This window comes from Physeter macrocephalus, unplaced genomic scaffold (genome assembly GCF_002837175.3).
Source record: "Physeter macrocephalus isolate SW-GA unplaced genomic scaffold, ASM283717v5 random_39, whole genome shotgun sequence".
Taxonomy (NCBI): domain Eukaryota; kingdom Metazoa; phylum Chordata; class Mammalia; order Artiodactyla; family Physeteridae; genus Physeter; species Physeter macrocephalus.
This window is the reverse complement of record NW_021145325.1, coordinates 77,208-100,028: the sequence shown is the minus strand read 5'-3', so window position 1 is coordinate 100,028 and position 22,821 is coordinate 77,208. Positions and strand designations below refer to the sequence as shown.

The 22,821-nt window shown below is 54.7% G+C and overlaps 1 protein-coding gene, 1 long non-coding RNA gene and 1 other non-coding gene across 3 annotated transcripts in view; 1 reads left to right on the top strand and 2 right to left on the bottom strand.

Annotated features, from left to right (window-relative positions):
• Window positions 1-22,821, top strand: part of GNG7 (G protein subunit gamma 7) — a 131,086-nt gene that overhangs the window by 68,499 nt on the left and 39,766 nt on the right. The gene's annotated exons all lie outside the window — the stretch shown is intronic.
• On the bottom strand, window positions 13,385-13,457 carry TRNAG-UCC (transfer RNA glycine (anticodon UCC)). The gene has a single exon. It is a non-coding gene; the product is annotated as a tRNA-Gly (tRNA).
• The window catches only part of LOC114484804 (uncharacterized), a 28,239-nt gene continuing 27,534 nt past the window's right edge, over window positions 22,117-22,821 (bottom strand). Inside the window, exon 4 of the long non-coding RNA XR_003678131.2 lies at window positions 22,117-22,567. This is a non-coding gene — a long non-coding RNA (uncharacterized lncRNA). The remainder of the gene's footprint in view (window positions 22,568-22,821) is intronic.

The window sequence follows — 22,821 nt, the reverse complement described above, 5'->3', positions numbered from 1 at the left end:
GGCACGAACCCGTGTCCCCTGCATCGGAAGGCAGACTCTCAACCACTGCGCCACGAGCGAAGCCCAAAATTTACTTTAAAAACAAAAAGGACACTGAGTGGAAGAGGGTGGCTAAACCCACACAGGCCAAGCAGCCCCCGTGGGTGGCCCTGGGCCCAGAAAGGGACCGTGTGTGTGGAAGCTTCCACCCGGGACAGTGCAGGGCAGGGCCTCCAACACGTCCTCTCTCTGAGCTCAGAGAGGCAGCACAAACTTAGCAGTCCCCTTGTGAAAATGGAGCAGGCGAAGTGCCGGAAGCCTTCGAGCAGATGAGGACCGGTGATTCTCTCAATGCCACCAAGAATTGCCAGCCACCCTGAGGTCAACAGACTTTTCCCATAAAAGGCCAGGTAGCAACTGATTTTGGCTTTGGAGACGAGGAGGTCTCTGTTGCAGCTATCCAACTCTGCCACGCAGCCTCCAGAAGCTACTCGTAAAGGAGTGTGGGCGGCCGTGTTCCAATAAAACTTTATTGACAAAAGCAAGCAGTGGACCAGATGGGGCCTGGGCCATGCTTTGCCCACCCCCTGGCTGAATCTGGGCGTGAGCACCTTGATGAGAATCACCGTAGTCTCCCCTCTTGCCAGAAGTTGGTGAATAAGCAGCAAGAGCTTCTGCTTCCGTAAGTTCAAGATCGTGGGCACATGTCGGGGGACCGTTAACTGGATGCGGAGAATGGCAGAGGCCTGCTGCTCCGCGGCCGCAGAGCTTGCCTTAGGGGTCTGTGCTGTGAAGTGAAATACACCTCACAGGGACCATCAACCCATTTGGGGACGGGCCCAGCTTCCTCGTGTGCCTTTGGGGTGTCATGGCTTCTACGTTGCTGGTTGTGTCTACCTACCTGTCTACTTTCCTGTCTATCTACCCATCTGTCATCTAAGAATCTATGATTGTATGTATGTTTCTGTCATCTCTATCTGTCTATCTATCTATCATCTATCATCTGTCTATTCATCCATCTTTCATCTATCTAAGAATCTATATATGTATATTTTTTCTATCATCTAGCTAGCTAGCTACCTACCTACCTACTAGAGAAGCCACGGGTTCACACTGAGATCCGCATTCCGAGCACATCCCTCCACGTTCCTTGTCGCCTGCCCCTTTGCATGCTTGCAGACGCTTTCTCCAAGCACAAGAAACAAGTCTCTGAGCATCCCCAGCGTGTTTCCTTTTTTGCCCAAGGACACCATGTTCGGGATCTCACCAGTCCCTCCCCGCCTGTCGGCCCCCACTGCCCAGCACCGCTGCCCTGCCCCGTGGTCCCAGGAAGCACCCTGCCAGCTCGGTGCCCTGGGTCCCAGCGCGCCTCCCCGCCCCCTTCTCTGCTAGAGGGGGGACCCCGCCGCCTGTCCCGCCAAGCCAGGAAGCAGAGATGCAGGGCATGGCTTAGACTGTCTGTCCTTCCTAAACATACACTCGGGAAGCAGAGTGAAGTTGCAGAGGAGAGTGGGGGAGTGTGGGCGTTGGTAAGCGTCTGCCGAGCGGGGTGCCGCCACAGGGCTCGATGCTGCGAGCAGCGTGGGGCGGGCACCGAGAAGGAGGAGACGCAGATCTAACCAAGCTTCCCTTCCACGAACTCCTGCGGGGAGGGGCCCCGTCCTTAGCTGGGGGTGGATCTGCACCTCTGAGTTTTCTGGGAAGGCAAACGCAGCAGCCAGCTTCCCGCAGAGAGAAGCCAACCGGAGCCTGTGGGCAGAGTGCACACGCCCCCGCCAGCCACCCTCTCTGACTCACTGTGTCTTCATGACCTTGTTTCCTTCTGAGCCCAGAGCCCAGCGTCAGGCCTCCTCCTCCCTCCCTCTGACCCTGGTGTGTTTAGTCCTGACGATGACCTCATTCACGGTGCGTGGGGTGGGGAAGGGTAGGGGGAGGCTGGCCGTCACCTAGCAGGGCTCTTGCCCCAGGCGACTCTGCGCCCCGCGGGGGACACTGGGCCATGTCTGGGGACATCTGTGGTTGTCACGACTGGGGGGCTCCCGGCATCGAGGGGGTGGGGGCCAGGGGTGCTGCTCCACACCCTGCAGCGCCCAGGACGGGCCCCCCCAGAGGAGGACCCCGCTGGTCAGCAGGGCTGGGGGTGGGGAGGACCCTGGCGAAGATGAATCCCCTTCCCCCGGGAGGCCAGTCATGGGGCTTTCCTAGTATCTCTCAATTCTGTTTCATGAGTGATGGCAGATGCTTCTCCTGAGAGCTCCTGGAGGCTGAGACAGCATCGTGTTCCTTTCATGCTACAGTGGTTGGCATGATGCTCCTTAAGTTAATAACCTTTTGTGAAATGTACAAGCCCCCAAATGACTCAGCAGCCCAGCCGTGCTCCCCTCCCTCCAGGGCGGACTCTCCCCTTCAGCCCCTGGCCGGTCAGTGGTCACAGCCTGCGCAACCCATCCCCCACAGGCCTGGCTCCCTGTTGTCATAGCGACCAGAGCCCCTGGCGTTCCCAGGCCCAGGTGCTAGATCCGACAGCTCCCCCAGGTCCCCGGGACTCTCCCAGACCTCAGCCTTGGCTCCGCTGCAGCTGGGATTCTCATCACAGAAATCACCGACCGAGGAGGGTCCATCCATCTGTCTGCCGAGGACCTGGGCAGCACGTCGGCCGTCAGAGCCCTCCCCAGGTAGACAGTGTAGCACAGGGGGGTGCAGATGAGATCTAGGGGGCAAGAGAGACCCTGGATCCCATCAGGAAGGGGTTTGGTCCACATCCAGAAGCCCAGGAAGGGTCTGACTGCCGCACCTCCCCGATTTCTTCCTAGGTCTGTGAGTCAGCCGTGGTGAAGCCCCCAGCCCCATGCGGGCCTCACCCGGTGATCCCGAGGTGGCTGAGACAGCTTTGCTCGTGACAACTGGGGGGCTCCTGGCATCCAGTAGGTGGGGGCCAGGCATGCTTCTCCACAGCCCACAGCGCCCCACAGAGAAGCACCCGCCCCGAATGTCCGCAGGGCCGAAGGGGAGACAAGACAGGAACACAACAGAGATTTATGGGGTCAGGCTTTGGTCTCAGAAGGATGGCAGCGAGTGGGGAGGACGCAGAGCGGCCGGACCGGAGGTGGAGAACGGCCCCGGAGAACCTACGGATGTTGCAGGACAGCAGCCGGCGGGGGCTGGCAGGACACGGCAAGTGGTCTGCTGTGGACAGAGACCAGCGGCCAGGGGTGGGGAGCATGCAGAAAGGAGGGAATGTTCTTGGAAACAAATACACGGAGGAGACCTGTGCATTTGTGTGGAATACATGTGTGTACGTGCATAAAGGTGTGGCGAGAAATCTGTAAATATCTATCACAATCCGTCTTATCTCTTTATCTATCTTATCCTTTACCTATTATCTATGTATCTTTTTCTAAATCTATTTTTGTTAACATCTTTATTGGAGTATAATTGCTTTACAATGGTGTGTTAGTTTCTGCTGTATAACAAAGTGAATCAGCTATACATATACATATATCCCCATATCCCCTCCCTCCTGCGTCTCCCTCCCACCCTCCCTATCCCACCCCTCTAGGTGGTCACAAAGCACCGAGCCGATCTCCCTGTGCTATGCGGCTGCTTCCCACATAAGCAGCTATGTAAAATAGCTGTCTGTTTTACATCTGGTCGTGTATATATGTCCATGCCACTCTCTCACTTCGTCCCAGCTTCCCCTTCCCCCTCCCCGTGTCCCCATCTATGTATCTTATCTATCATGTATTTATCATCTATTTATTTGTCATCTATCTATAGATCATCCACATATTGATTGATGTCACCTGTCTATCATCTCTTTGTCCTCTGTATAAAATCTGTCTGTTGATCTGTCATCTGTTGATGCGTTAGCTACCTGTCATCTCTCTGTCTGCACACACGTTTTTCAGGGGACCACTGGACAGTGATTTGCAGGCACCACGTCCGTGACCCTGCATGTCTCAGCGAGCACCTGCTGTGACACCCTCACACATCAGCACAAAACCAGAACCTTAGAGCACCTGCTACCCAGCCCAGCAGAATTTTCCACATCGCCCCTCGAGCGTGTTTTCGGGGCTGGTGGCTGCTGTTCCCTGGGCTCCAGAGCCCTGTCCCGATCCCACGCTGCCTCTGGTGACCACCCTGGCTTCCGTCCATCAGGAATGGAGTCTTTCTTTCCCATGAAAGTGACCCCTTTTCTAGAGCCCGAGAATCTCATGGAACGTCCCACCTTCTGGATTTCCTATTCCTCCCGTAAAAGAAGGAGAGGGCGGAAGCTGCCCCTCTGTAACAAAGGCCGAAGGAAGGAAGGGCTCAGAAAACACCTTTCCCAGCCCCGACAGAGAACCGTGATGGCAAAGCTTGGCATCGTCACACGCTGTGTGAGCTCCCGGACCGCGTGACAGTCACCACACACGGGCGGCTTACGCCAGAGATTTATGTTCTCTCGGTGGTTCCGGAGGCCAGAAGTCAGAAATCAAGGTGTGGCACAGTCGCACTCCCTGCCGAGGCTCCAGGGCAGGGCTCTTCCTGCCTCTCCCAGCTCTGGGGTCCCTAACGATCCTCACATCCCTGGGCTCGTGGCCGTATCACTCCAGGCTCTGCCCCCGTCATCACATGGCCGGCTCCCCGTGTGTCTCCGTGTCCCAATTTCCCTCATCTTCTCAGGACACCAGGGCCACCCCACTCCAGTACAACCTCTTGTTAACTTGATCACATCCCCAATGACCTTATTTCCGAATAAGGTCTCGCTCACAGATCTGGGGGGGTCCAGGCATGAACGTGCCTTTTTGGGGGGACACAGTTCAACCCGCACAGATGCTGACACCACTGGGGGAATGTGTAGGGGCACAGGAGGGTTACCCAAAGACGACCTATCAACTGCAGCGGGGAAGGACCCTCGGCAAAGACCCAGCCTCCCCCGCGGCCCGCCGCGCACGTGGCCCGAGCTGCCACACAGCCGTCCAGGACCGTGTTACCGAACGCGCTCTGGCTATCAGACCTTGTTGTGGGAAACTGGGGCGGGGTTATGGACCCACCAGGAAGCACTTTGCCGGCTCTGATTACCTTTTAAATAAACCTTCTCCTTCTTGGATAGTTTTAGATTCACAGACGAGCCACAGACAGGACAGAGTGTGCCCGTCACCCACCCACGCCCGTGTTGGCACCTGACACCGCCCGGCCATCCGTGCATCAGCCTTAATGGGACCCCAGCGTTTATTCGGTTGTCACCTCCTTCCATTAGTGTCCTCTGTCTGTCCCAGGACCCACGTGATGACAGGCTCCTTGGGGCTGTGACCTTCTCGGACTTCCCTTGTTTTCGATGATTGGGACAGTTTTGAGAAGGACTGGCTGGGATTTTTGTAGAAAGTCCCTCTCTTAGGGTCTGTCTGGTGTCTCTCTCATGCTCGGGCTGGGGCGATGGCTTTGGGCAGAGAGACTGCGGAGGTGAAGGGCCGTCTCGCCAGCACATCCAGGCTTGCGCTACCGTGTGACTTAGTGCTGTTGGTGACCCCGGCCAGGCCGTGTCCGCCTTCTCCGCCGTGGTGAGGACTTGAGGTCATGTTTGTTTGGATCCACTTGTCATATTTATTCTGCGTTCCCACTGGGGGGATGGTTGTGCATCCGTTCTCTCTTTTTTCACTTGAGGGAATCTTGGCTCCGCAGAAACCCGGGTCTCTGTGTCCTTCCCGCCTGCCCCGTCCTCTGTCTTGGCTCACGGACCTGGCGCCCCAGCTCACAGCTTCCCGGCCACACACACGTCACCCCAGCCACCTCCCTGTGAGGCCCTCGCTCTGAATTTAGGGGCCTAATGAGCAGATGGGAGGCTCTGCAGGGAGCTGGCAAGGTGCTCTGGACTGTGGGAAGCGTGAAGGCACAGCTTCTGCACCAACCGGGGTGGCACAGGGTGCAGGCTGTGCCCCCCAGGTCCCTCTCATGCTGTCACCGTGTCCCAGGACACCAGGCCCAACCAGCACGTGGTCCACAGTTTGTAAAGTGGTGAAAGGTCAGGTATTTTTAAGTAGCTTTTCCCGCACTATCTCTGAAAATGATACTTGCTCATTGTTTAAAATTCTTTTCAGAAAACACACAAAGGTTTACAGAAAAAGAGAGAGACTGAGAGTCACTGAACTGTACACTTTAAGAGGGTGAATTTGATGTGCGTGAACATACCCCAATTGAAATTTAAATTTGCTAATTTAAAATTAGCAGAAGTTTACCACTGTTAAAATACCCTCCAGGCTGTCTTTTTCTAACCTTTTGTTTTCAATATAGTTTCAAATTTACCGAGAAGTTGTAAGAATAGGACAAGGAACTCCTTGTACCTTTGATATATCCACGTTCGCGGACTGCGTACGTCTGCTTTATTGTTCTATTTATAATTCTCTTTCTCTCCCTGTGTGTGTACGTGTCTGTAGACGTGTGTATGTATACATCATACGTAGATAGGTGTGTGTGTGCATATATGTACATACACAGTTATAGGATGTAAACTGTGATACGTATAGTTATGTGGTTATCCATACACATACAGTGGTATATATATGTAGTTATACATGTATGCAGATCAATTTTTCTGAGCCACTTGGGGCTAAGTTGGAGACATCATGCCCCTTAACCCTTAAATCCCTCAGTGTATCTGTACTAAAAACAAAGACATTCTCTTATGGAACCACAGGACTGTTATCAAAATCTGGAAATTTCACATTGACACGGGTCTCATCTAAGCCACGGCCCATAGTCAAATTCTGTCACTGTCCCCACGTCATCTTTCACAGCCATCCCAGACCCCTCATTGCATCCAGGGGCCCTGGCTTGTCCGCCTCCTTGGATCAAGGGCCAAAAGTAACATTTCATTGTATTACCTATAATTTTTTGATGACGACAGTTTTAAATGTTTCATAATGGTCATTGTAATAGTAACGCTTTTCGCGGATTATCTGCGTCCATTCGTTAACAGTTCATTTGGAAGGTTTCAAGGTCATTTGCAACTTAGAGAAGAGGGGCAGAAACAGTACAGAATTCCCTAATACACTTCACCCAGCTTCCCTTGGTCCATGTCTCTTCCATAATCACAGAACCTCGATCAAAGCTGAGAAATCAGTCTTGCTGCAGTCCTACTGACTAAAGCATGGAACGGATTCGAATTTCAGCGGTTTTTCCATGAATGAACTTTTCCCATTGTCCATCCTATCCACGATCCCACATTCATTAAGTTGGTTTGTTCATCTCTTATTGATTTGTTGGAAATCTTTATATATTTAGGACATCATACCTGTGACAAAATGTATCCCATTTTGCCTTTGCATCTTGTTGTGGGGAATTAGGAATCCCATAGGCCAAAGTCCTAATCCCAGCCAGAGATGGGGGGACAGGTCTCATAGGAACTTGCCACGTCCTGCGTTAAGGAGAGTTATGGGAACAGACATCAGACACCCAGCAGGGCACAGGCCACATGCCAGGCCCTCCACAAACTGTTCCCACACCTCCCCATCCCCCCTAAACATTCGCTGTTCCCCTAGCATGTGTTGAACAAACAGCCACACATGACCATGTGAAAAACCTCAGGATTTTACCCCACAAAGTTGTGCTGGCCAGTAGCCGACTTCATCCATCTGAGCCGACATCTGTTGAGTGAGGAGGAGTGAGTGGGACCTAGCCAGGCACTTGGGGGGGTGTCTTCTGGTCTCCCCACTGAAGGAGAAAGGACGGTGCCCCGAAAATACGGAGCCGGAAACTCCATCCCTGCAGGGCAGGGCACAAAGCCCCCCGGTGCAGCCGCAGCCGGCATCCAGGCTGCAGTCAAACTGCTCAGGGATTTGGCTGCAGGTGTGACACGGCTGCCTATTCAGGACGCCGGGGATGAACGCGCCACGGGGCCGGTTCTCACCCTCCTGCTGTTTGGGAGCTCCGATGATGATCCCTCCCGGGCAGTTTGCAGGTGAGGAAATTGACACCCGGCACCCAGGCTGCCCCCTCCCCAGCATTCCGTCACCTAGACCCTCCTTTCTTTGTTGTTGTTGTCTTTTCTCTAGTCTCGTTATTGGGGACTTTCTGTCCTTAGGACAAACTCCGTTGTGGGCAGGGCGGGGCCAAACCGCAGATTAGTGACTTGTCAGGCTGGGATCGCTCAAGAAAGTACTTCTGACGTGGGGGCCGCAGAGAGGGTTCTGCAAGTTTCATGTCAGATCTTCCTCACGGCCTGATATGGGGCTAAAGAGGGGAGAAGAAAGATGGGCCCTCAAGAACTGGGGAGGGGGACTTCCCTGGCGGTCCAGTGGTTAGGACTCCGTGCTTCCACTGCAGGGGGCACGGGTTCGATTCCTGGTCGGGGAACTAGGATCCCACGTGCCTCGTGGTGCAGCCAATAAAAAAAAAAAGAAAAAGGAACTGGGGAGGGACATGTGGGCCAGCGAGGGCTCTGCTGTGCAGACGGGGCAGAGGTCATGAGGACCTGGGCTGGGGGCGGGGCGGGGCGGGTAACATCAGCTTGGGTGCTTGGGCCCTGATCTCCCCCAACATGTCCCTCCCACGGCTCCCTACATAGCTTGTCAGACATTTATTGGGTGTCTGCTCGGGACCAGGTGCTGGGGATGCAAAGATCGCTTAAAGTCCTGATGCAGCCTAGCGGGTGTGGCTGAAGAGGAAATGGCCCTCAGGCAGGGTGCCCAGGGGAGAGCAAGGTCAGGAAGGCTTCCCGGAGGAGGCAGCTGAACTGAGTTTGAAAGAAGGGCAGCCTAGAGGCCATCAGCAGGCCTGTGGGTGGGCCTGGGACGGGGAAGGGGAGCTCAAGAGAAGGCGGAGTCACCTAAGCAGGGAGCATGCCCCCCACCCTCCAAGTGCTGTGGAGATGGGCAACTTGGAAAGTTCTCTCTGTTTGAGATTCCTCGTTTATAGAATCGAAATCATGTTCTCTTTCCTGCCTCATGGTCCTCTCCAGCTCTGAGGACGACACTTGCTGAGCTTCCTGGGGCCGCCTAGCGCTGCAGAAACCTGGGGGCTTAAACCGCAGGGATATGTCCCCCGCGGTGCTGGAGGCCGAGCATCCAAGGTCAGGGTGTCGGCAGGGTGGCTCCTTCTGAGGGAGGGACTGTTCTGTGCTCTCCCGGCTCCCGGGGGTGCCGGCAGTCCATGGCGTCTGTTGGTTTATAGAGGCGTCACCCCATCTCTGCCACCGTTGTCACGTGGCCTCTCCCTGTGTGCGACTCTGTGCCCCGGTGTCCCCTTTTATAGGACACCATTCGTATTGGATTAGGCCCACCCTACTCCAGCGTGACTTCACCCTGAATAATTACACCTGCAGTGCCCCTACTTCCGAGTGTCTTAGTCCAATCAGGCTGCTGTAACCGAGCACCAGAGACTGGGGGCTTATGCACAGCAGCGTTTATTCCTCGCGGTACTGGAGGCTAGAAAGTCCAAGATCCAAGCACTGGCAGATTCCACGTCTCCTGAGAGCTGATTCCTGGTTCACAGTTAGCCGGCTTCTCGCTGTGTCCTCATATAGCAGAAGGGGCAGGGCGCTCTCCGGGGTCCCTTTATAAGGGCACTAATCTCATTCGTGAGGGCCCCACCCTCATGACCTAGGCACCTCCCAAAGGCCCCACCTCCTGATACCATCACATTGGGGGTTAGGAGTCAACATAGGAATTTGGGGGGGGACTCAATTCAACCCATAACCCCGTCCTCACCCATGAGAGCATATAAGGAGCAGGAGCCTTACGGCTCAGCAAGCCAGGACAGGTAGTGATAGACTCCAGGGTCTGGGCCCGCAGGGCCAGTCGGCGTTAGCACATCCTGGGACCCCAGGCTGCCTGGAGGTCTGAGGAGCACACAACCGCCACCCAGCCTCCCTGCAAACCACACCAGTTATTATAACGGCTTGATTTAAACATGGGGGGATCGTTTTTTTAAAGTTCTTTTAGAACAATGTGTGTGGCCAGCAGAATAATGGTCCCCAAAGACATCCACATCATTATCACCAGAACCTGTGGACGTGTCACCTCACGGGGCAGAGGGGACTTTGCAGGTGGGGTTAAGTTAAGGCCCCTGAGATGGGGGTGACCCTGGATTCCCTGGGAGGGCCCAGCATCATCACACGGTCCTTATAAGAGGGAAGCGGGAGGGTCAGAGGCAGAGAGAGACGGGAGATGCTGCGCTGCTGGCTGTGAGGATGCAGGAGGGGCCGCGAGCCAGGGATGCGGCGCCTCTAGAAGCTGGAAAAGGCGGGAACCGATGCTGCCCTGGAGCCTCCGGAAGGACCAGCCCTGCCCACGCCTGGATTTTAGGACTTCTGACCTCCAGAACCATGAGCGAATCAGCATGTGCGGCTTTAAGCCACTAACAGGTGCTATTTGTTATGGCCGCCCCAGGAAACACACACAGGGTTACTGAGGAGTTGGGACTTAGGACTGTCCTTTGCTTGTTTGGTGACTAGAAAAGCATCCTTTGCCCTCTCTCCTTGGCTCTGCGAGGCCCCTCAGTGGGTGGCCTGTCCTTGCCTGTCCCTGAGGAGGTGACCAGATGCCCATCTCCCCTCTTGTCACCACAGACACTTCCAGACCTGCGGGCAAAGGCTTCCAACACCCTCAGCGGAACCGCTTGTGTGCTCAGGTCCCAGCCCTGAGCCCCACTGTCCAGTTCCTGCCCCATGTCCACCCTGTGACTTTCCCGCTTTCCCTTTTCCCTGGGCGCCCGGCTCTCAGAACCAGCCCCCACGGGGTCCCAGGTGAGTCACCAGCCGGAGCTCTGGGTGCCCACCTGGCCGCCCCTCTACAGGATCGTGACCCAAGGCCCGGGAGGGCGGGAGGCCTGGGAGCCACCTCCTTTGCTCTGGTTAACGTGACACGTGTCAGGTGCATCCGGGCGGCCACCTCCCGGGCCTCTGCCTCTGGACCTGTCCAGGAAGGCGCAGGACCCCAGGAGTAGGGGGTCCCTCCAGAGTAGGCAGGCCGTGCGGGCCAGGGTTGGGGGAGAGGAGCGGTTTGCATTCTCGGGATGTTTGTCCATTTCACCGTCCCTCCCAGCCATTTCCTGGCCCTTCACAGACAAGCAGTGCTGGTGGCTGGCCAGGGCTGGTGGTTTTCCAGGCAGGGGGGTCAGGTCAGTCTGGGTCCACACCCCTGACCCGGGAGGCAGCAGACAGGGGTTCCAGGCTTTGCTGTGCCCCTTTCCACACCTAACACCGTGGTCATGGGGGCCGGATGATTCCTGGGGGAGGGGACAGGGATGCTGCTCCTTACCCGTGGCACCCTAACCCAGGACAGGTCCCCAACAGAGAAGGACCCGGCCCGGCTCGGCAGCGCCAAGGGGTCCGAAGGCACAGAGAATAGGTGCTTCGGCATCCAGGTCCCCCGGATCCTGGAGCATGGAAGCCAAGGCTGCCCTTCACCAAGTGAGCAGCCCTCGGCCTGCAGGATGGGAGTCTGTTACCCACGCCCCGAGCACAGCTTCTGTTGAGTTATTCATATTCTGCCTCGTTCCACAAAGAATTGAGGTGACCGTCCAATCCAATAGAAAAACACAAATCTGTTTATGAAATCGAGTAGGGGGCGAGTCCCCACAGGGCCGCCCTCGGCGCTCCAATTCTGGCACCGGCGTCTCCGAGGGTCCCGGGCTAGGGAGGGGCTCGGGCCCAGCTCTGCCTTCAGCTGAATCTCAGTGAGTCTCAGAGCCTCAGAGCCTCATCTCTAAAAATCTCCTCTGTGATGTGGTAGTGCTGCTTATGAATACCATACACTTTGTGTGAGAACGCTCTACTTCTCCTTTTTGATTTGTTGATAAATATAAGTATATAGTATATATAATATGCATGCATAAGTATATAATATATACATATAAATATATAACACATGCAGACAGTATATTACATAGTGTATATATGTATGCGTGTGTGTGTATACGTGTGTTACATATAATACATGTAACAGCCAGATCCACTGCTGGAAGGCCCCTCCCCGCTTCAGGGCCCACCCGGCAGGCGTCTCCCCCTCGGAGCCCCAGCACAGCCGCCTTAGGCAACCTTGAACCTTCTCTCTGTCTTTTCTCAGCTCAGGGCCCAGGGGGGTGGTCTCAGGCACGTGCGAACTTTATTCGGTGATCTCCACCCTCCCCTTCTGCTACCAGGCCTTGCATAATCCCCTCTCCCTGAGTGTGCGTGAGACCTGTGACTGCCTCTAACCAGGAGAAGGTGGCAGAGGTGACAGACGTCACGGCCATGAGTGGGTTATGTCCTGTAAGACTCCCATTCAGCAGGCTCCCCTCGGCGCCCTCCCTGGCCAGCCTCGAAGAGGTCACTTGCCACGTATGAGAGGGTGTGTGGAGGGGGCCCACGTGGCCAGGACCCAAGGGCAGCCTGTGGGAGCCGAGCGCCGAAAGCAGGGACCCAAGTCCTGCAGCTACAGGGAGGCCGGTGTAGCAACAGCCTGAGGGAGCTCGGAGGTGGGCCCTTCCCCAGTCAAGGTTCTGATGAGATGGCAGCCCCAGCCCTACCTGGATTACAGCCTCGGGGGCCCAGTCCCAGCTTAGCTGTGCCCTGACTCCTGACCCCCCAAACCCTGAGATACTAGATGGTGGTGATTTGTTGCTCAGCATAGAAAACAAATCTGCTGCCCTGGTGCCCCAGCCGGCGAGCCTGCAGAGGAAACACAGAGCCTGCAGAGCTTTGCACACGTGACGGGGGGCCCGGGTGACTGTGTGCAGAGTCAGTGAGCTCAGAACAAAAGGAGTGCCCAGGCCGCCCGATTTCCAGATGTCTGAGGCTGGCTGGCAGCTGCTTTTAGCCCCTGCCCCTCCCATGCTGCTGACCCTGTCCCCCCCGGGCTCTGCACGTGTCTGGGAGCCACGGTGGCCTAGCAGGAAGGGGCCAACCCCACCCCATGCAGACTCCCAGCACCCCACGTGCAGGCTGGGACGGAGCTCGCTGCTGGACACGGCCCCGGCGTGTTTGTTTTTATTGCCGGGCTCCCAGGCCCTCCCGGGCTGCACGTCTGCACGTCATCTGAGGCGGCCCCGCCGTGGGTTGGGAAACTCAGTCTCGGTGGCCGTCAGCCCTGCGACCCCTGCTCTGGGAACACGCGTGCATGCAACGTGGATCTGAGTGTCTGCGTGTGCGTGCGTGCGTGAGGGCGGCGTCCCTTCTCCTGAACTGTTCATCTCCCAGCAGCTCTCCAGATGAATTCCCAGGGGTGGCAAACGCGCGCGTGTGCGCGCACACACACACAGCAACCCAACCAGTGTTTCTTCCCTGGTTCCCCGACAGCCCAGGGACAAACGTTGTCCTCCCCAAAGCAAAACAAAGCATGACATCCAAACACTGTCTTTCTTTCTTTCTTTTAAATATTTATTTATTTGGCCGTGCTGGGTCTTGGTTGCAGCACGCAGGCTCTTAGTTGCAGCATGCAGGATCTAGTTCCCTGACCAGGGATCGAACCCGGGCCCCCTGCATTGGAAGCACAGAGTCCTAACCACTGGACCACCAGGGAAGTCCCCTAAATAGCGTCTTTCATGGGGTCACCCAGCAGGCCTGTGGGAGGAGCCATGAGCCCATTTAATAGATGAGGATAGTGAGGTTCATCTAAGAACGGGGCTTAGAACAGGTATTGATGTAGAGAAACTGAAACGCTCGTTCACTGTTGATGGGAATGAGAATAGGGCAGCCGCTGTGGAGAACAGTCAGGTTCCTTAAAGAATTAAGCATACAGGGACTGCCCTGGTGGTCCAGTGGTTAAGACTCCACGCCGCCACTGCAGGGGTCATGGATTCCATTCCTGGTCAAGGAACTAAGATCCTGCATGCTTCACAGTGTGGCCAAAATTAATAATAATAATAATAATAAAGTAAATAAAGTAAATAAAATTTTTAAAAAACATTTTTTAAAGGAATTAAGCATAGGACTTCCCTGCTGGCGCAGTGGTTAAGAATCCGCCTTCCACTTCAGGGGACATGGGTTCAAGCCCTGGTCCGGGAAGATCCCACATGCCGCGGAGCAACTAAGCCCGTGAGCCACAACTACTGAGCCCATGCGCCACGACTACTGAGCCCACGAGCCACAACTACTGGGGCCTGCGCGCCTAGAGCCCGTGCTCCACAGCAAGAGAAGCCACCGCGATGAGAAGCCCGCGCGCCGCAACGAAGAGTAGCCCCTGCTCGCTGCAACTAGAGAAAGCCCGCATGCAGCAACGAAGACCCAACACAGCCATAAATAAATAAATAAATAAATAAATAAATAAATAAATAAATTCATTCATTTTAAAAAAGGAAGGAGATTCTGATACCTGCTACGACCTGGATGAACCTCAAGGACACGATGCTCAGTGAGAGAAGCCAGACACAGAAGGGCAAGTACTGTGTGATTCCACTCACAGGAGGTCCTGGAGGAGTTACATCCACAGAGACAGGAAGTAGACGGTGGGGTCAGGGGCTGGGGGAGGGGCTGGGGAGTCAGTGTTGCATGGGGACAGAGCTTCCTTTTGGGAAGATGAGAAAGTTCTGGAGATGATGGTGGTGATGGCTTCATGACAGTGTGAATGTACTTAATGCCACTGAGCTGCACACTTAAAAACAGTGCAGATGGTGAATTTTATGTTAAGTGTATTTTACCACCGTTTAAAAAAACAGAAGGTCTCACAGTGCACCTGCCCTCTGAGGCGCCCCTCTGCAGGAGGGCTGCTTTCCTCCCCAGCACTCACGTCTCTCTGCACACTCCTAACACTGAGCCTTTGCTTGAGCCCCTGGCCTCGCAGAATTAATTTTTAAAATTTAAACAGAGAGCAGGCTTTCCTGGAGAGAAAGCTCAGGCTCCGGCTTGGCAGACACCGACATATGTCCATGGTGGGCCACGCTGTTGAGCTTAGGGTGGGATGAGCAGGTGCAGGTACACTGAGCATCCAAGACAGGTGGTGGGCAGACCACAGTGGGGGCAGGGTGGGGGGAAGCCAGGTGGGTTTACCTGGGCTCTGCCCAGCAGAGGTGTGACGGCTCCTGGAAGACCCAGGCGTGGAGGTGAGACGAGGCATCTTCAACCTCGGGCTGTCCCGGCTCCTTGGGACTGAACTCGGGGCCTCAGCCTCTTTCAACAGCCGGTCTCTGCCCCCCGAGGTCTGTCACATTCATGCAGTGTTTTTCCGGCTTCTTTGAGATACAACACCATGGGAGGTGAGGATCAATTCCGTGTTTAGATGTTTCTCTGCAGAGAGCAGAGAAGCAGCGTGGCCAAGGACACAGGGCCCAGACAAGGTGTGTGTGTCTTCGGGTCACATCCCTCTGACCCGCCTGGCCTCTGTCAGCACATGACTGGTGGCAGAGGGGCACCCAGAGCTGTGACCCACACAGTGTCCATTCAGTCAAGGAAGTCCACTCCTTTTGACCCAACGTAATCCTCTACAGGAACTCTCCACATCAGTACCTGGAGACCTGCCTTGTTCTTTTTCACAGCCGCGTAGCATTCCGCTGCTTGGCAAAGGGAGGGAGCACGTGTTTTAGGCTTTGCAGAATGATGTTGGCTCAAGGAGAACAGGCTTTCTGTATTTAACTGCTAAATTGGGTCATTGGCAGGAGCTGTACCGGTTTAAAGCTTCAGCAGAAATGACCACAACTGGCAAATCCACACAGACGGAAAACAGATTCGTGGTTGTCACACCTGGGGTGCCCCTGGCATCAAGGGGGTGGGGCCAGGGAGGCTGCTCCACACCCCACGGAGCCCAGGACAGCCCCCCAGAGAGGAGGACCCGGCCCAGTGTCAGCAGGGCCAAGGGGGTGACCCTGATCTAGTATCATATCAACAAACTATGGGGCTTCCCTGGTGGCGCAGTGGTTAAGAATCCGCCTGCTAATGCAGGGGACACGGGTTCCAGTCCTGGTCCGGGAAGATCCCACATGCTGCGGAGCAACAAAGCCCGTGAGCCGCAACTACTGAGCCCACGCGCCACAACTACTGAAGCCCGTGTGCCTAGAACCTGTGCTCTGCAACAAGAGAAGCCACCACCATGAGAAACCCGCACACCCCAACGAAGAGTAGCACCCGCTCGCCGCAACTAGAGAAAGCCCACACACAGCAACGAAGACCCAACACAGCCAAAAATAAGTAAATAAATATTAAAAAAAAAACAACAAAAACTATGCATCATCGTACATGCTTGTTCTTCAAGAATTTGGACAATTACTATCTGTTTTGTAGCCATTATTATCCCTCAGTTAGTCAGACAGTTAGACTTAATTCTGTGTTTACTGGATTCTACCAGGCTTTTCAGTTTCTCCCACTTATGAGTTGTGTTTGTGTGTGTGTGTATTTGTATATACATATGAGTGTATTTGTGTATGTGTAATGTGTATGTATATGTGTACCTCTGTATTTGTGTGTATGTGTTTTATTGTGTTTTTATGTGTATATGTATATTTGTATGTGTGTTTATGTGTTTGTGTGTATTTGTATGTGTGTGTATGTGCATATGTGTTTCTGTGTATGAGGGTGTGTGTATGTGCATGGGTGTGTGTATTTGTGTGTGTACGTGTGTGTATGTGTATGCATGTGTGTATGTGTTTGTATGTGTGTATATGTGCGTGTGTATGTGTGCATGTGTGTGTATGTGGGGTTTGTGTGTGTTGCGTATATGTGTGTGTGCATGTGTGTATGTGCATGCGGGGTTTGTGTGTGAGTGTATGTGTGTGTGTGTGTGTGCATGTGTGTGTATGTGGGGTTTGTGTGTGTTGTGTATATGTGTGTGTGCGTGTGTATATGTGCATGCGGGGTTTGTGTGTGAGTGTATGTGTATGCATGTGTGTGTGTATATGTGCGTGTGTATGTGTGCATGTGTGTATGTGGGGTTTGTGTGTGTTGCGTATATGTGTGTGTGCGTGTGTATATGTGCATGCGGGGTTTGTGTGTGAGTGTGCGTGGGTGTGTGGGTGTGGGTGTGGGTGTGGGTGGGTGGGTGTGGGTGTGTCTGCGTGGGTAAACCCACCATCCGCGCCTGCCCTGCGTCAAGAGGGTGGTTCCCAGGCCAGCTCTGTGGATGCTGGTCCCCAGGTCCTTCCCTTCACTCTGCGCATCTGAGCGGCGTCCCAGAAAGGATGCGGGACTCTCCCATCACCCAGGGCCGATGCTGGGCTCCACTCGCACGGCGCTGCCTGGTGGTCTCCCCTCTGGGCCCCTTGCTCCTCTGCCTGGAGCTTGGAGAGTCTCCCCCTGGACCGGCGTCGGTGGGCTCCTCCGGGGAAGCGCGGGGGGTGGGTGGTGTCTCCAGCTGTGAGGCCAGACGGTCTCTGTCACAACCACCCCCCGGGCCACCGTAGCTCAGAAGCCACCGAAGACAACATGTAAACAAGACGAAACAGAAGACCCCAAAGGAGACACGCATCAGCTGATGGAAAAGGTGAATTGTGTCTCAGGGAAAATCTCCACAGACAGGATCACCGTCAACATGTGACTTGAACAGATGGAGCTTCCAGACCAGGGGTCGCAAACCACAGCCCAGGGTGACGGCATGTTTTGTAAATAAAATTGTGCTGGCACACGGGCAGGCCCATCCATCTACACGTTGTCCGGCCGCTTTCCTGCCGTGGGGCACGGCAAGCAGCTGGGACAGGACTTACTCCAGGGGCTTTACAGGAAAGGGTTGCCAGCTCTGCTTTACAACCTCCATTTGGACCTTTAGCGGTGGGCGGGCGAGGGTTTGGGGGAGGCCGCCACAGGGGCAGGGGTTGCCGAGCCCCAAATTCTGGTCTCTTGTCGCCGACCCTTCCCCACCAAGTCAGACCAAGCCAACAGCTGGGGGTGTGTGTGAGTTCCCAGGGCGGCTGTACCAAAGTTCCACACAACAGAAGTGTGTGTCCTCTCCCAGCCCTGGAGGCCGAAGTCCAAGAGCAAGGTGTCGGCAGGGCTTGTTCCGTGTGAGGACGCGAGGGAGGGTCTGTCCCAGGCTCTCTCCTAGGCTCTCTCCCAGCTTCTGGTGTGGCTGGCCGCCCTCAGCCTGTACACGCCTCAACCGATCTCTGCCTCCGTCTTCACGTGGCCTTCTCCTTGTGTGCATATTTGTGTCTAAGCGTCCCCTCTCATAAGGACACCAGTCATGTTGGATTAGGCGCCCCCTGCTCTGGTGTGACCCCATCTTCACTGATTACCCCTGCAACAACCCTCTCTCCAAATCAGGTCGCATTCTGAGGCCTGGGGTTAGGGCTGCCACATCTGAACTGGGGGAGACACGATGTGCCCCACGCCAGGGTGTGTGCTTCCTCCAAGTGTCTACTCCGAACCTGGAGAGAAGTGCTTGGGCTCAGGGAGTGTCGGGCGATGGCGGTGGGGCCTGGGCAGGGGGACGGTGAAAGGCCACAGAGGGTCACGGGAAAGCACCCACTCTCAAACCAAAGACATTCTGCAGGGGCTGGCGCCAAACTCCTCCTCACCGGGAGCCCGTGTCTCCGCGGCTCCCCCGTCCTCTCAGAAGCTGGACGGCGGGCCGCGGAGGCCGGCTGGGCCGGGTACCAGGTCACAGAGAACGCGCCCTGCTCTAAGGCCAGGCTCTGCTCCTCTGGCTTCGGTGACTTCTCGGAAAGAAGGATGTGTCTGGTGCTGGCCTTGCTGCTGCTTGGAGAGCAGACACCCCCATCTCCCCAGTCTCAGGCCTGCCTCTTCCCTCCCCCACAGCCCGCTCTTTCGTTTGGGTGCAGAGGGCCCCCCTGAACCTCAGATCGTCCTCAATTCCTCCCCCACGTTCCCAACCACTTAAATTCCTCTTCATCCCCGTCACATCCAACGTCCACGCCCCTCAGGGTTCTCATCCGGGCTGTTTCCACCTGGTCTCCAGGTCTGCTTATCCATGAAGCCCACGAGAGTGCTTTAGTTTAACATCAGAAGAAAACCATGAATATACTAATCCAGCCTGGATGGTGTCCATCTTTACACCAATGTGGTCGTAAACCATGTTCAATATTTTTTTATGGAGAGGGACCTTGAAAGTCATAGTGAGGCCCTGCTTTTGTTCCTTCCACCCTGGACCCATCACTGCCTGTGTGGAAACTTCCTTCGGCCCCAGGAAGAGGCCCGCACTCTCCACACAGCACACACGTCCATTTTGGACCACACCTGCCTGGCTCTGGCCAGTGGCCCCCCATCCACTCTGCTCTGACCTCCCACATCCTGGCCTGAACTCGGGGTATCATCCAGCCGGGGCCTCCCACCAGGGCTTACACACCCTTAAGCTCTGGGCCTGGACACTGTCTATTGTAGGAAGCTTGTCGTACTTAACTCCTTTTTTTAAAAAAAAAAAAGATTGAGCTATAATTCACATACCATAAAATTCACCTATTTAAAATATGCAATTCATTGTTTTTGGTACATTCATAAGGTTGTACAATTATGGCCACTACCTAATTCCAGAATATTTTCATCACCCCCCCAAATAACCCTATACCCCAATCAGTCTTCCCCAGCCCCAGGCAACTATGAGTTCACTCTCTGTGTCTGTGGATCTGCCTGTTCTGGACGTTTCCCATCAGTGGAATCACACACTGTGTGTCCTTCTGTGTCTGGCTTCTCTCACTGAGCATTGTGTTCTCAGGGCCCGTCCACGTGGTAGCGAGTGTCAGGGCTTCTCTTCTTTTCGTGGCTGAGTGATGTTCCCATGTGTGGAGGGGCCACTTTGTTTATCCGTCACCCATTGATGGACGTTTGGGTCATGTCCAGTTTTTGCCTATCATGGATGATGCTGCTTTGGACATTCGCGCGCACTTTTCTGTGTGGACGTGTGTTTTCTTGTCTCTTGGGTACATACGTAGGAGTGGAATTGCAGGGTCAGAGGGTAATTCTTTTAACCTTTGGAGGAGCTGCCATTCCTTAACCTCAGAGGCTGTTCACCCCTCCAGCTCAGGGTTCTGCAAACTACAGCCAAGGGGGTGGAATCTGGCCCTCTGCCTGATGTTGTAAATAAAGTTTTACTGGCACACAGCACGCCCATGACATGTTGTCTATGGCAGCTACTGAGTTGAATCTTTGCCACAGAGACTGAAATATTAAATATCTGGCCTTTTATAGAAAAAAGTGTGTTGATATGTAGCACTTAAATGACATACTGTAATTGTCTATTTATGCTTCTTGAGAACCCCTCCCTCTACCCTCCTCCTGCTGAACAGAAAGTTCCCCAAGGGCGGGAATGTGATCTTTTATTTCTGTTTCCTACCATCATTAAACATGTGGACTCATTACCCCACCCTCACCATCCGGGAGCATTGAACCCGTGGAAAGCCTGGGCCTCCCTTTCCTGTGGGTGCGGGCCGGCCTCACCCGGGGGTCCCGCCCTGGCTGTGCGGTGGAGTCGCCAGGGGCCTCTGCAACCGGCCACACCCAGGCCAGCTGCCACAGTTCCCCCCAACCCCGCCCCGGGCAGACTGCAGTGGTCCCTCCAGAGGGTTCCAAAGCTTGGGAACCCCGGGTAACTGGTTCCTAATCCCAGATGTCTGCGGTTCCCATGGATGTAGTCCCGGAGGCAGGGAACCCGCAGACCATTTCTCCCATGCAAACAGCCCGGATGTATCAACCGTGCAAGGTGCAGGCATCTCAAGGGGGTTTGGGGTGCCTTCTCTGTGCTCCCCCAAATGCCCAGAGCCGGTCAGTCCAGCAGTGGGAGGGGAGCCCTTGTCGCTCAAGGTCCAGACTCTCACAGCTGCAGGGACGTGCATCTAGAGACTTTTTTTTTTTTTTTAATTTCCTGAGATTGCTGTAACAAAGGGCCGCAAACTGTGTGGCTCAAACCAGACATTTATTCTCTCACATGCTGCAGGCCCGAAGTCCAAGCTCAGGGTGTCACAGGGCCGTGCTCCCTCCAGAGGCTCCAGAGGGGGACCCTTCCTGCCTCTTCCAGCTTCTGGGGCTGCAGTGTCCTCAGCTTGTGGCCGCATCACCCCAGTCTATGCGTCTGTCTTCACGTGGCCTCTCTCTGTGTGTCTGAGTATCATATCCCACCCCCCCCTCCGCTTTCTCTGATAAAGACACCAGCTGTGGGGTGTAAGGCCCACCCCGAATCCAGGAAGCTCTGGCGGGTGGGGGATGGGCCGGGCCGGGGGACACGACATGGATATTTGAGGGACAGTATCGGACCCGCTATAACCAGTGGACATTATTTTTGTTTAGGCGAAAAGTACCCAAACTAAAAACGAACACCAGACGATCTTTCAAGAGAACGGTCACCCCCACTTTGCAACCTTTCCTTTTATTTCTTCCTGCCATTTCCCCTCCCACCCCAGCTACCACCGTCATTGCCTCGATGACTTGTTGCTTGCCCTTATGGAAGCGCCTCAAATCCTTCTTGGTCCAGGGAAGGATGGGAGGGTAGGTAGAAACGTTTAACTCAGTGCACAGTTAAGGTGGTAATCATGTTGCAATAAATAAATGTATCAGACTGACACAGGAACACCTGAAGCTCACACAGGGTTGAGTGTCAATTATGTCTCAATACAAATACATTTTTTTAACATCTTTATTGGAATATAATTGCTTTACAATGTTGTGTTAGTTTCTGCTGTATAACAAAGTGAATCAGCTATATGTATACCTACGTTCAATACAAATACATTCTTCAAAAGTAAGTTGAGAGTAAACAGTTGTATTAAAAATTCCTACTTGAGGGGCTTCCCTGGTGGCGCAGTGGTTGGGAGTCCGCCTGCCGATGCAGGGGACGCGGGTTTGCTCCGCAACGGGAGAGGCCACAACAGTGAGAGGCCCATGTACCGCAAAAAAAAAAAAAAATTCCTACTTGAGGGAATTCCCTGGCGGTCCAATGGTTAGGACTCAGAGCTTCCACTGCAGGGGGCACGGGTTCAATCCCTGGTTGGGGAACTAAGATCCCACAAGCTGTGCGGCACAGCAAATGAAATGAAATGAAATAAAAATTCTTACTTGAAAGGGATTTAAAGACGTTAACTCAATAATCCTAGAGCAGGAACTTTGCTCAGTGGAGCTCTGCCCCCCAGGGGACACTGGGCCATGTCTGGGGACATCTGTGGTTTTCATGACTGGGGGGCTCCTGGCATCGAGGGGCTGGGGGCAGGGATGCCGCTGAGCCCCCCACAGTGCCCGGGACGGCCCCCCACAGAGTGACCCAGGGCCCCAAAGTCAGCAGGGCCGAGGGAGAGAGAATCCCTGTCGTAAATACTGAAGGTGAGGATAGCTTTCAACTGAAAAAATATATATAATGTTTATTGGTCATTTTTTAAAAATCAGCTGTAGGTGTGTCTCCCTGCAGCTGTGACAAGCTGGGGCCCCCCTTTTGGGCCAAGGACAGGCTGAGGGCACGAGGGGGCCGTGGCAGCCACTCTGGGGCATCGCAGGCCCCCAAGGGTACCTGGTCTGATGTGAACCTTCCGAATCCGTTGGATTTTTGCTTCAAAACCCCGAGTGGGTGGAGGGCATGAGTGCTCGCCTGGGAGCCCAGTTTCCTTCTGAGAAGCAGAATGCAGAGTAACTTCTAAGAGAAGTGTCTGAGGAAGGGGATTACCCTACTGGCTCCCCAGAAGAGCTGGTGAAAATCAACAAGAAGCACTTCTGGTTCTTTTCACTGCCTAGGCAGCTTCCTCTGCCCGCCTGCTGTGCTCTCAGGCATCTCTGAGATTTAGAAAAAAAAACACAAAAAAAGTCGATGATCTATTTTTGAATCCTTCTAGGAGAAGCCCTTGGCAGTTGAGCAGCTGAGCTGAGACCAGCAAGGACAAGAGCTTGGGCAAAGGCACCCAGAGGTGGAGCCTGGAGTCCTGGGCGAGGACAGGGTTGTGCAGAGAGAACAGGACCCAGTCCCCCACCGACCCCCCAATCCAGCCCTGCTGACATCAGCCGGGCATCCTCTGGGGGGGCCGTCCTGG